Here is a 13,281-nt window from a genome sequence, read left to right as displayed (position 1 = left end):
AACTGAACAGGTGACTAAAACTGACCAATTAAATATTCCATCCCATTCACGTGATACTTTATATAAAAGTGGGAGATCACAAGGATCTCGTCCCTTTTTTCGCTCTTTGATTATGGCCGGCATTTGGGAAGGACCCTGCGAGTTGTCCCTGTGAACTGAGGCCTAGTGACAGACTGAATCCAGTTCCAGTTTGCTGCAGAGACCAGCCCAGGACTTCCGGGTGCCTGCTGCTGCTGCCGGAGCAGTTCTTTGCCAGGATTTTCAAGATCAGTTTTGTATATTTTGTATTATTTTATCTGTTTTATTAAGCAGCATTAGTAAAACACTTTTAATTTTTTCCAACTCTCTCTCTCTCTGTCCTTCTTTGCCTTCCAGTCGCCTGTATTTAGTGGGGAGGGAGGGCTAAGGGGGCTGGGGGGAAGAAGAGGGGGTTAACAAAGCATCTGCCACAGTTTATTTTCCCCCTGCAATCAAACCGTGACACATAGTCAGCTATGGACTGCTAAATATAATCTAGACCTCCATGGCTGCATCCTGTGGTGTATTCCGCTCACTGTGTTCAGAGTTTCCAAATCATGGGCCGGCTTACATAGCACCTGATCTGCTAGCAACAAATGGGATGGACCTGTCTCAAAAGGGAAAAAGATCCTGGAGCAGGAGTTAGCAGGAACTATTGAGAGGGCTTCAAACTAGCTTTGAAGGGGGAGGAAACCAGGTGTGGCAGAGACACATCCAAGGGTGACAGGCTGGCATCTGAGGGTAGTGCTAACGGGGCCCTTTGGTCTGGAATCAATGGCTCAGCTGAAGTGCATCTATACAAATGCACGCAGCATGGGCAACAAGCAGGAGGAACTGGAAGCCCTTGTGAGGCAGAAAAACTGTGAAACATGGTGCGATGACTCTCATAACTGGAGCACTGCAGTGGATGGCTATAAACTCTTCAGAAGGGATAGGCAAGGAAGGAGAAGAGATGGGGTAGCCATGTGTGTTAGGAAAGGTTTTGACTGTGTGGAATTTGAAGAGGGTAATTATAGGGTTGAGTGTCTATGGGTGAGAATCAAGGGGAAGGGCAACAAGGCGGACATCCTGGTTGGGGTCTGTTACAGACCACCCAACCAGGATGAAGAGGCAGATGAAATATTTTGCAGGCAGCTGGGAGAAGTCTCCTGATCACTAGCCCTTGTTCTTATGGGGGACTTCAACCTACCAGATGTCTGCTGGAAATACAACGCAGCAGAGAGGAAGCAGTCTAGGAGGTTCCTTCAGTGCATGGAAGACAACTTCCTGACACAGCTGGTTAGTGAGCCTACCAGGGATGGAACCCCAATGGATCTGTTTTTTGTTAACAGAAAAGGACTCATGGGAAATGTGTCAGTTGGAGATTGCCTTGGGTATAGTGATCATGAAATGATTGAGTTCACTATCCTTGGAGAAGTTAGGAGGGTGGTCAGCAGAACTGCCACTTTGGACTTCTGAAGGGCAGACTTTGACCTCTTCAGAAGGCTGGTTGGCAGAGTCCCTTGGGAGGCAGTCCTGAAGGACAAAGGAGTCCAGGAAGGCTGGTCTCTCTTCAAGAAGGTAATCTTAGAGGTTCAGGAGCAGACCATCCCCATGTGCCGGAAGGCAAGCCAGCAAGGAAGAAGGCCGGCCTGGCTGAATAGAGAGCTGTGTCTGGAACATAGGAATAAAAAGAGAATTTATAACCTTTGGAAGGAGGGGCAGGCCACTCAAGAGGAATACAAGAATTCTGTGAGGTTGTGCAGGGAGAAAAATAGGAGGGCCAAAGATGAACTAGAGCTGAACCTGGCTACTGCTGTGAAAGGCAATAAGAAATGTTTCTATAAATATATTAGCAACAAGAGGAGGGTTAAGGAGAATCTCCATCCCCTGATGGATGCAGAGGGAAATATAGTGACAGAAGATGAGGGAAAGGCTAAGGTATTAAATGCCTTCTTTGCCTCAGTCTTTAATAGTCAGAACAGTTGTGCTCCAGGTACCCAGCCCCCTGAGACAGAAGAAAGGGATGGGGAGCAGAATGAAGCCCCATTAATCCAAGGGGAAATGGTTAGAAACCTGCTACACCACTTGGACATGCACAAGTCTATTGGGCCAGATGGGATCCATCCAAAGGGTCTGAGGGAGCTGGTGGAGGTGATCACTAAACCACTTTCCATTTTCGGTCAGCAATCTTAGCTAACTGGGGAAGTCCTGGTTGACTGGAAGTTGGCAAACGTGACACCCATCTACAAGAAGGGCCGGAAGGACGATCTGGGGAACTACAGACCTGTCAGTCTTACCTCAGTGCTGGGTGAGGTCATGGAGCAGATGATACTGAGTGATATCACATGGCACATTCAAGAGAACCGTATTATCAGGTCCAGTCAACATGGGTTTATGAAAGGCAGGTCCTGTTTGACCAACCTGATCTCCTTCTATGACAAGGTGACCCAACTAGTAGATGAGGGAAAGGCTGTGAATGTTGTGTACTCAGACTTCTGTAAGGCCTTTGACACTGTATCCCACAGCATTCTCCTGGAGAAGTTGGCAGCTCGTGGCCTGGATGGGTATATTCTGCAATGAATAAAGAACTGGCTGGAGGGCCAGGCCCAAAGAGTTGTGGTCAATGGAGCCAAATCCAGTTGGCAGCCGGTCATGAGTGGTGTCTCCCAGGGCTCAGTACTGGGGCCAGTTCTGTTTAATCTCTTTATCAATGATCTGGATGAAGGTATTGAGTAAGTTTGCAGATGACACCAAATTGGGTGGGAGTGTTGATCTGCTGGAGGGTAGGATGGCCATACAGAGGGTTCTGGACCAGCTGGATCGTTGGACTGAGGCCAACTGTATGAAGTTTAACAAGACCAAATGCCGGGTCCTGCACTTGGGTCATAACAAGCCCAGGCAACACTACAGGCTCAGAGAAGAGTGGCTGGAAAGCTACCTGGCAGAGAGTGATCTGGGCGTGTTGAATGACAGTCAGCTGAATATGACCCAGCAGTGTGCCCAGGTGGCCAAAAAGGCCAACAGCATCCTGGCTTTTATCAGGAATAGTGTGGCCAGCAGGACTAGAGAAGTGATTGTCCCCTGTACTCGGCACTTGTGAGACCGCACCTTGAATACTGTGTTCAGTTTTGGGCCCCTCATCATAAGAAGGTCATTGAAGTACTAGAGAGAGTGAAGAGGAGGGCAACGAAGCTGGTGAGGGGCCTGGAGCACAAGTCTTATGAGGAGCAGTTGAGGGGACTGGGGCTGTTCAGCCATGAGAAAAGTAGGCTGAGGTAAGACCTTATCACTCTGTACAACTACCTGAAAGGAGGTTGTAGCATGGAGGGTGTTGGCCTCTTCTCCCAAGTAGTAAGTGATAGAACAAAAGGAAATGGCCTCAAGTTGTGCCAGGGGAGGTTTAGATTGGACATTAGGAAAAAAGTCTTCATGGAAAGGATTGTCAGGCATCGGAAAAGTCTGCCCAGGGAAGTGGTGGAATCACCATCTCTGGAGGTGTTTAAAACGCATTTAGATGAGGTTCTTAGGGACATGGTTTAGTGCTAAAGTTAGGTTATGGTTGGACTTGATAATCCTGAGGGTCTTTTCCAACTGAAATGAGTCTATGATTCTATGTTTTAAGCTTTAGCTTGATAAAATAAACCAAATTTACACCTGCAACCTGAGAAATGCTACATTTTTTTCCAGGCTCCGGGGTGTGGTAGAATTCCCAGGGCAGGTTTAGATGTCGTCAGTTGGCTACACAGCATCCCTTCCTTAAATGTCAAGGCCTTAGCTGACAGTGTTTGTATAGGCTGTGAAGTTTGTGGAGAGAACTTATCCTCAGCAAATGTTTAGCCAGAGCCTCTCTGAAAAACAACAGGAAAGTGGGGAACAAATATAAGATTCAGTGATTGCCCTGATTTGTCAAACTCTCCAAAGATCCATGGCAATAACTGAGGCCAAAACATCTTTAGTCAGCCCCCAAGGTTTTTGTAAGCTCTGCCTGCCCTCATCCCAGACCTCACAATTCCTAAATAGAACCGGCAGAGTGTTTGGGGAAAAGCTGTGATTTTCTCTGAGAAATCAACCATTGTGTGGGAGCCCTAAAAATGGTGCCATGGTATGTACACACTATGGTTTTGTTTGTTCAAGCATTCTTGCTCATAGAAATAGTAAAAACTAAGTCCTCATTGTACATGTACATAGGATGAATATTCTGAGTTTCAGTCTGTTCTGTTCTCTTTCCCATTAATAACTAGGGTAATCTTCTTTCAAACTCAAAATGTCATGACTCTAAAGCTAGGAAGACATTACATGCTTAAGAAGATGTATTCAACTTTTGGTGTATATACTTTATACATAAAGTAAAATATTTAAAAGCTAATTTTTACTTGTTCGGTCTAACAGAATTAGAAAGCAGGTAGGGTTTTTTTGTTGCTGTTGGCTTTTTGTTGTTTTGTTTGTTTGTTTTTTTCAAAGTATTGCTTTACTTTTTTTTTTCTCCCTAAGATCTTAATAGCAAAAATGACGTCCTTTGTGGCCTACTTCCCATTTTCAAATTAAACTATATGACACAGGGATTTCGTTTTCTTTATTCTATTATTCTTATTTTTGGTTGATTATATCTGTGTCCTACCATATTCAAAACTGAGTTATATATTTCCATGGGGAGACAGAGCAGGAAGGAAATTACTTGTTGTAACCATCATTCTCACTATGATATAAACACTTCTGTGAGAGGATGGTTATCTAAAAATAATTGAATTCTCCATTTACCTTATCTCCACTGGAAACTTGTTCCTGTCAAGAGGGATGCTTGGTCTCCAGATCTTGTGTATCTTTGCCCAGGCTTTATGCATGGCATGAGATAACAGTAAGTACTAACTCAGTAGATTCTAGATCAAAATCTAGTACTATGCTGTGATCATTAGCATAGTTTGCTGAAAATATTACCTGAAGCATATATTTTTCAGCTTTTAGTCTTTGTTGTATTTGCCTGCTTGGCAGTTTCATATTAGGACAGTTAGTTCTAAAAATAAGTATTTTAAAGTATAGTTTTGGGAGCTGAAGTTGACAAATAGATATTAGATTCACTTACTGCCAAAATTTCAGTACTATTTATATTGGTAACTGCCAGTTTAAAAGAAAAACTCCACTTAACAGGGATGTAGGAAACTCTCAACTTATCCAAATACTGCATGTTTACAATTCAAACATTTCATTTTTATGTTTCAGATTGAAAGTAACGATCAATACTTTAAAAAGGATATACTTAAAGTCAGATTCCTAAACACCTACAAAGGATGCTTAAAGGCCACTTAGAAATCTGAAACCAGGTTAATTTTGTGTAGGGAGCTAATTTGAGGCAACTAGATGTGAAACTATTAGAAATTGTTGCTCATTTGGCCAATATGAATTGTGGAAAAGATTAAGGGCAAGTGCTAGATGGCTTCCTAGCCAAGGAGATCATTCTAGATTCTGGAAATACACACAGGCTGTCAAATGCATTAAGGAAACAAGTTTTTTCTCCCAGGCAAAAATGAACAAGAGCTTCAAAATGAGATTAATAACAAGAATTTTAAAAGTATTCTGAAATAATATAAGATTTTTATATATAAACGCAATTTTCTATAGTTAATTTCATAATTCAGCAGAACAAATTTGCACCTTCTCAATGTCTTACTCTCTTTTCTAAGCAACTCTTTCTAAATATTGGTTTTTTATGTTCCAAATTGTCTTTGCATGTGACATTTCATTTTTTTATCCTGCTTATGGCAACAATGTAATAAAGTTCAAGTGCTTAAGCAAACGTCTTCATTTATTAAGTGTAGAGAGATTATACTGCTCCAATGATAGCTTTTCTCTGTTGTAACTAATGAGTATGATAGGGGATGCACTGATTCCCAGACCTCAGAGATACGGTAAAAATATTCAGATTGAAAAATATAGTCATACACATTAATAGAAAAGCTGCCTGTATGAATCGCTGTCTCAGCCTAGGCTTTGCCAACACAAACAATTTAAGAAGTATATCAAAGTTAAGGACATGTATTGAAAGTGTGATCCACTCTTCATATGAGATCAAAATGTGGTAGTGGACACTTTCCATGTTGGGCTGCTTATAATTATGCACAATTTCACCCATTCAGACCAAAGTTTTCTATGATGAGAATTTAGATGAGGTTATGATCACCCATATGTTTTATTTTGGTTTGGGTTTTTTTTCTGTTGTTATTGTTGTGGCTATTTTATTATGCCCCTCCCTCCCCTTTTTTTTTTAATTTGTGGAATTTTCAACCAAAACAATTCAGCCATTTCCAAGAATAACATCAGAGTAAATACACTGTTCATTCACTATAAAATTCTCAGAGCCATTCAATACAAATATCTTGTGTTTTTATGCTTTAGAACCAGAACCAAAATTTGATGGAAGGATCACCTTGCTGTCAGGGATGTGATTTTACCATCTCTATGAGAATCTAGCCAAGTTTGATGATAGACCTCTCTTAGTTCATACAGACCATTAGAAACATCTTTGTGTATGACAGATAAATCATCATTTGTCTGCTATTCACCCATGTATAAGAGAGTCACAAAGCCTGAGAGAGGCTTTTACTGACATTGCTTTTTAAAATTCCAAAAATTGTTGCAGGTTGTCTTTCCTGTTCTTTCATTGCCTTTGCTGCTGAATCTGCATAGCAAGGGGCATGAAGAGCCAAACTGGAGTGAAGCGAGAAGAGCAGGAGCACAGGAAGAATGGAGATGAGACACCAGAAACAGGAAGGAGAAGAGTAGAAAGTGGGTCAGAGCAAAAACATGGAAGTAAGTGTGGCAGGTGCAATGAATATGTGCAGAAACTATTGGAAAGAAGGAAAAACAGGATGTCAGGCAAGAAGAGAAGTACTAGGTCAAAAATGCTACAGGCCATAGGAGACAAGGACAGGGGAATTGAGACTCCATTGGGCGTAAACTGCACTGGCACCTGCAGGCAAGCCCAAAATCTCCCACTCTCTGTTAATAATTCTGTCAAATAATTGGTGTGAAACCTTACAATTGGGTTGAGACCAAACAGCTGTAGCAAATCCTTTGTGTAAGGAGTACATTTCTTCCCTGCTAGTGGTTCATTCACATAAAAGGTAACATGCTTGTGGTAGGTTGGCCCTGGCTGGCAGCTAGCTTCCCCCTTCCTTCCTCACAGCAGGACAGGAAAGAAAACAGAAAGAATAGGAAAAAGCTTGTGGGTCAAGATGCAGGCAAGGAGATCACTTTGCCAATTGCTGTCATGGGCAAAATAGACCCCACTTTGGGTAATTTAATTTATTGCCAATTAATATAAATAGTTAATTACTGATTTGGGTATTGGGAAACAAAAAGAGTAATGAAGCAAACATTAAAACACTAGGGGAAAACACATTTCTTCCTCCTCTGACCTCTGTGTTCCTTCTGCTGTTTCTCACTCTATTTTTCCTCCTCCTTTGCCTATATAGCATTTTCTACCCTTTCTTAAGTACCTTTTCCCAGAGGCACCACCAGCACGGCTGGTGGGCTCAGTTGTGTCTTGTGGTGTGGAGCCGGCTGGAATCAGCTGGTTTTGGCACAGAGCAGCTGCAGCCTCCTCTCACTGACACCACCCCTGCAGCCCTCTGCTACCAACCCTGTGCCACCCACACTCAGTACCCTACTGGTTTTAGTTACCATATGAATTCAAGTGAGTGAAGACTGTATTGTGGAGCGTGACAATGGGCAAAGTAGCTCAACAAGAAGCCATTGAGATGGAGGTTGAAAAGGGAGAAAGCAAGGTTTTCATGGCAGGTGCAGGTTGTGTTGGTTTTCTACAATGCAACCTGTACAGAAGAGCAGTATGGTTGCATAGTTAAGCATCCCAAATTTAGGAAATATCTAAGTTGAGATTTCCCTGGTAACCTTAGCTTGCCTCTGTCAGTATGCGTGTGCTTTACTGTGATCTTTAAGGATGTATTCAACATAGAATCATAGAATCACTTTGTTTGGAAGAGACTTTTAAGAACATTGAGTCCAACCATAACCTAACTCTAGCACTGAACCATGTCCCTAAGAACCTCATATATACATCTTTTAAACACCTCCAGGAATGGTGACTCAACCACTTCCCTGGGCAGCCTGTTCCACTGCTTCACAACCCTTCCCTTTTTGGCAGTCCCAAAAATCTTACATATCCGGTCTTTTCAAAAAGACTCAGCCCCATTCAATGCACTGCAAGACAATAATCCAGGAATTAATTGGATTTGGGTGGGGAATGAGACAATCACATAGGTGTCTTGGAACTGTAACAGAAGCTGGAAAATGTTTACTGAATGATAAGTGGACTGCGAAAAAGTGTGCTAGACAGAAAGCAAGCAGTCACTAAAGCTGTCTAATTAAAACTCTTAGAGCTGGGCAAGAACTGCAACCATGCAGAAGGAAAAGAACAGAAATTCCCATGCAACAATTAAAATGTAAATATGGAGCTTTCTGCTCCTTGACTGCTTTGTGTTACTTAAACTATAAAAATCTATACTTTGCTTTATTACTATGCTTTAATACCATGAAGGTATTTAAAAACAATTCAAATACAACTTTAAAAAGATACCTCGAAACAAAGTAATTGCAAAATTAAAAACTGAATCAGAATACCCTGGAGAAATGTCAGGATAGTCTTTTTTTTTTTTTCTTTCCCAAAGACAAAGTTTAATTTCAATCAATACTGTTAAAAAGGAATTTAATTGGAAAAATCCACTGGAAAATTTTAAATAAGCCTTCCCAAGCACTTTGAAAAATTTGCCTGTTGCATCTTCATCAAAACTCACCAAATCAGTGTGTCTCTAGAAGTTGAAACTCCTGTTCTTCCCGAATAAACTCTATTTCCCTCACAGAACTGTTGCAGTAAGCAATTAATTCATTTACAAAACACTCTTGTATTACTGCAATGAATGTCACAGAAAACAGAAGGCAAAAATTAATAATTCTATGTTCATTATAAAGACTGGGTTTTATGAGGTATGTCAGGCCTGAGGTCACCCATGAGGCAACTGAATATAAAGAAATATAAAAAAGATATCCACTCAAAGAGGACTTCACATGTAACCTATAACATGAGTCTGTTTTTTAATACTATCATAATGCATATGATTGCATACAGTTACTCAGGAAATCATTATTCCAACCTATTCAAAATTAATTACTTTATTTAGTGATTTTAAAGTCCTTCTAACATTGTAGGTATACAACACAATATATTCTGAAGTAAGCTTATGAGATGCTAAAGTGAGTAATCTGTTTTAACCATCCCTTTAAAACAAAAATAAGCAGTTATTTCCAATAATGCAATCAACAACTGAACAAAAAGAGATTAAATAGCTTCTTAAATAGGAATTTAAAAGGTTCTTTCAACAGCCACACTTTCCCCTTTCAAAAAGAATGTTTTCCAGTTTTCAAAGCACCTTCAGGATGGACAAGGGATCAGACCCAGCCAGCATGGGTTTAGGAGGGGCAGGTCCTGTCTGACCAACCTGATCTCCTTTTATGATCAGGTGACCCCCTGGTGGATGAGGGGAAAGCTGTAGACATGGTCTATCTAGACTTCAACAAAGCCTTTGACACTGTCTCCCATAATATACTCCTGCAAAAGCTGGTAGCCCATGGCTTGGACAAGTGTACTCTCTGCTGGGTTAAGAACTGGCTGGAGGGCTGGGCCCAGAGAGTGCTGGTGAATGGGGCTGCATCTAGCTGGTGGCCAGTCACTAGTGGTGTCCCCCAGGGGTCAGTGTTGGGTCCAGTCCTGTTTAACAGCTTTATTGATGATTTAGATGAAGGGATTGAGACCATCATCAGCAAAGTTGGGAGGGAGTGTCGACCTGCTGGAAGGCAGGAGGGCTCTGCAGAGGGATCTGGATAGACTGGAAAAATGGACCGATTCCAATGGGATGAAATTCAACGAGGCCAAGTGCCAGGTCCTGCACTTTGGCCACAACAACCCCCTGCAGCGCTACAAGCTGGGCACAGAGTGGCTGGAGAGCAGTCAGGCAGAAAGGGACCTGGGGGTACTAATTGACAGGAAGCTCAACATGAACCAACAGTGTGCCCAGGTGGCCAAGAAGGCCAATGGTATCCTGTCCTGTATCAAAAAGAGCATGGTCAGCAGGACAAGGGAAGTGATCCTTCCCCTGTACTCTGCATTGGTGAGGCCACACCTGGAGTATTGTGTTCAGTTCTGGGCCCCTCAGGAAATGTCTTCCCCTCAGGAAAGAGATTGAAGTGCTGGAGCAGGTCCAGAGAAGAGTAACAAGACTGGTGAAGGGACTTGAACACAAGACCTATGGGGAGAGGCTGAGGGAGCTGGGGTTGTTTAGTCTGGAGAAGAGGAGGCTTAGAGGTGACCTCATCAGTCTCTATAACTACCTGAAGGGAAGTTATAGCCAGGTGGGGATTGGTCTCTTCTCCCAGGCAGTTAGCAATAGGACAAGGGGGCATGGGTTTAAACTCTGCCAGGGGAAATTTAGGCTGGATATTAGAAAGAAATTCTTTATGGAGAGAGTGATCAAGCATTGGAATGGACTGCCCAGGGAGGTGGTGGACTCACCGTCCCTGGAGGTTTTTAAGCTGAGATTGGACATGGCACTTAGTGCCATGATCTAGTAAATGGACTGAAGTTGGACCAAGGGTTGGACTTGATGATCTCTGAGGTCTTTTCCAACCCAGTCGATTCTGTGATTCTGTGATTTTAATGTGTTACATTTTTTTTCTACCATTGCAGTGCTTTTAATGTGATAATTAGAACTGTTAGCAAGTATAGGGGAACTTTATAAGGGTATTAAATCATTCTAACACAGTTTTGGGTTCTGATGGATTTAGTAAAGACTTCTAAAATGAAATTCCAAACAAATAAAATTACTAAATTCTTGATCCAGTGGAAAAAAAAAATTGCAATGACATAAAAGCTAAAGAAGTCTTGGAAAGGATAATATGTATGTATCTCTAAAATCTGTGCCATGGTAATTTGTTGAATGAAAAATTTACCCAAGGCATATAAGGTATTTCATCTGTTACGGTAAGATTTAGGAAATAACAATAATAAGTTGTCTTACCCCTGCAGCATTTTATTCTGACTCCAGGAGGGTCAAAGTCATAATTATTTTCCACAAGGAAATTATCCTGCTATTAAGCCACCATTATCTTTATATGTAGCTGTCACGGTGCATTCGGTGATGGACTCATGATGGTTCGTTTACCTTGATCTTGAAATGCAAAATTATGGCAACCAAAATGCCGAGGGGTTATAATTCAATCAAACAGTGTTACTTAATTATTTTGCCCATAAAGCGGCATGCGATAGCGAGAGAGTAAGAAAAAGGGAAAGGAAAAAAAAAGAAAAAAGGGAAAGAAAAATAAGAAGATGGGAATGAGGATTTGTTTACCACCAGATGAGTTCCAAAGGTGTCCCTCTGGTCTCCGGTCCTGTAGAGTTTTGCCGGTCCTCTGTTGTGGTTCAGGATCCTCTGGTGGGAAGATCTTAACAATGTCCATTTGGGAGTAATCCCTTCTGCTTCTTCACCCCCCGTCGCTCCCATCGTTCAAGGCCAGACTCCGCCTTTGTTTTGCAACCCAGGCTTAAACTGCACAGGCTTGAAAAGTCCTCGCTTCTCTTGCCAGGACCCATCTGTGCTTGCATGGCCTCAAGTTCAGGGGTCTCTTTCTGGTCCATTGAGTGACCTCAGGACCCTTGGTGAGGTTCTGGGCATGCTCTTCTTCATTGGCCTTTGTTTGAGGGAGGAGGTGGCGGACAGGTGTGACTGAGGCTGCAGGTGAGAATCCATCTTCTGGATGGCAGCTATTGTCCCTGGGTCAGAGAGACCCACATAACAATCCCTTTTAGGAAGCAGGGGCTAGCTTGGCTGAGGCAGCAGGCGAAGTCCATACAGCAGCCATTGTTAGCAGTAGCCCTCCGGGTCGGAGAGACCTGTGCAACACAGTTCTTCTCCTCAGGGCTCTCTCCAAGTCATTGTCCATGCGTTCTTTCTGTCAGGGCCTCAGTTCTCTCAGTTCCTGATGACTATGTTTCAAGTAAATACTGCTCCATCTTCAGACCAACTCTTACAGTAGCCCAGATAATGCAAACTCACAGAATCACAGAATGGTTGCAGTTGGAAGGGACCTCTGGAGATCATCTAGTTCAACCCACTTTCTAAAGCAGGTACACCTAGAGCAGATTGCACAGGAATGTGTCTAGGCAGGTCTTGAATGTCTCCAGAGGAGACTCCACAACCTCTCTGGGCAACCTGTTCCAGTGCTCTGTCACCCTCAAAGGAAAAAAGGTTCTCCTCATATTCAGATGGAACCTTCTATGCGTCAGCCTGTGCCCATTGCCCCTCATCCTATTGTTGGGCACCACTGAAAGTAGTCTGGTCCCATCCTCTTGACATCCACCCTTCAGATATTTAGAAATATTGATGAGATTGCCTCTCAGCCTTCTCTTCTCCAGGCTGAACAGACCCAGCTCTCTCAGTCTCTCCTCATAAGAAAAGTGCTCTAGGCCTCATATCATCTCCATAGTCCATCGCTGGACTCCCTCCAGTAATTCCTTATCCTTCTTAAACTGGGAAGCCCAGATCTGGACGTAGTACTCCAGATGCATCCTCACCAGGGCAGAGTAGAGGAGGATAACCCTCGACCTGCTGGTCACGCTCTTCTTAATGCACCCCAGGTACCATTGACCTTCTTGGCCATAAGGGCACATTGTTGACTCATGGTCAACCTGTTGTCGACCAGAACTCCCAAGTCCTTTTCTGCAGTGTTGCTTTACAGCAAGTCCGTCCCCAACCTTTACTGGTGCCGGGGGATATTCCTCCCCAGGTGCGAGACCCTACACTTGCCCTTGTTAAACTTCATTAGGTTCTTCTCTGCCCAGTCCTCCAGCCTGTCCAGGCCTCGCTGAATGGTAGCACAGCCTTCTGGTGTGTCAGCCCTTCCACCCAGTGTGGTATCACCAGCAAACTTGCTGAGGGTGCACTCAGTCTCTTCATCCAGGTCACTGATGAACAGGTTGAACAAGACTGGACCTAACACTGACCCCTGGGGAACCCCACTAACTGCAGGTTTCCAACCAGACTTTGCACCATTGATCACAACCTTCTGAGCCCTGCCCATACAGCCAGTTCATGATCCATCTCACCGTGCATTCATCCAGCCCACACTTCTTGAGCTCACCTATGAGGAGGTTGTGAGAGATGGTCTCAAAAGCCTTGCTGAAGTCAAAGTAGACGATATTCACTGCTCTTCCCTCAT

This window comes from Patagioenas fasciata, chromosome W (genome assembly GCF_037038585.1).
Source record: "Patagioenas fasciata isolate bPatFas1 chromosome W, bPatFas1.hap1, whole genome shotgun sequence".
Lineage (NCBI taxonomy): Eukaryota > Metazoa > Chordata > Aves > Columbiformes > Columbidae > Patagioenas > Patagioenas fasciata.
This window is presented reverse-complemented; position numbering follows the sequence as displayed.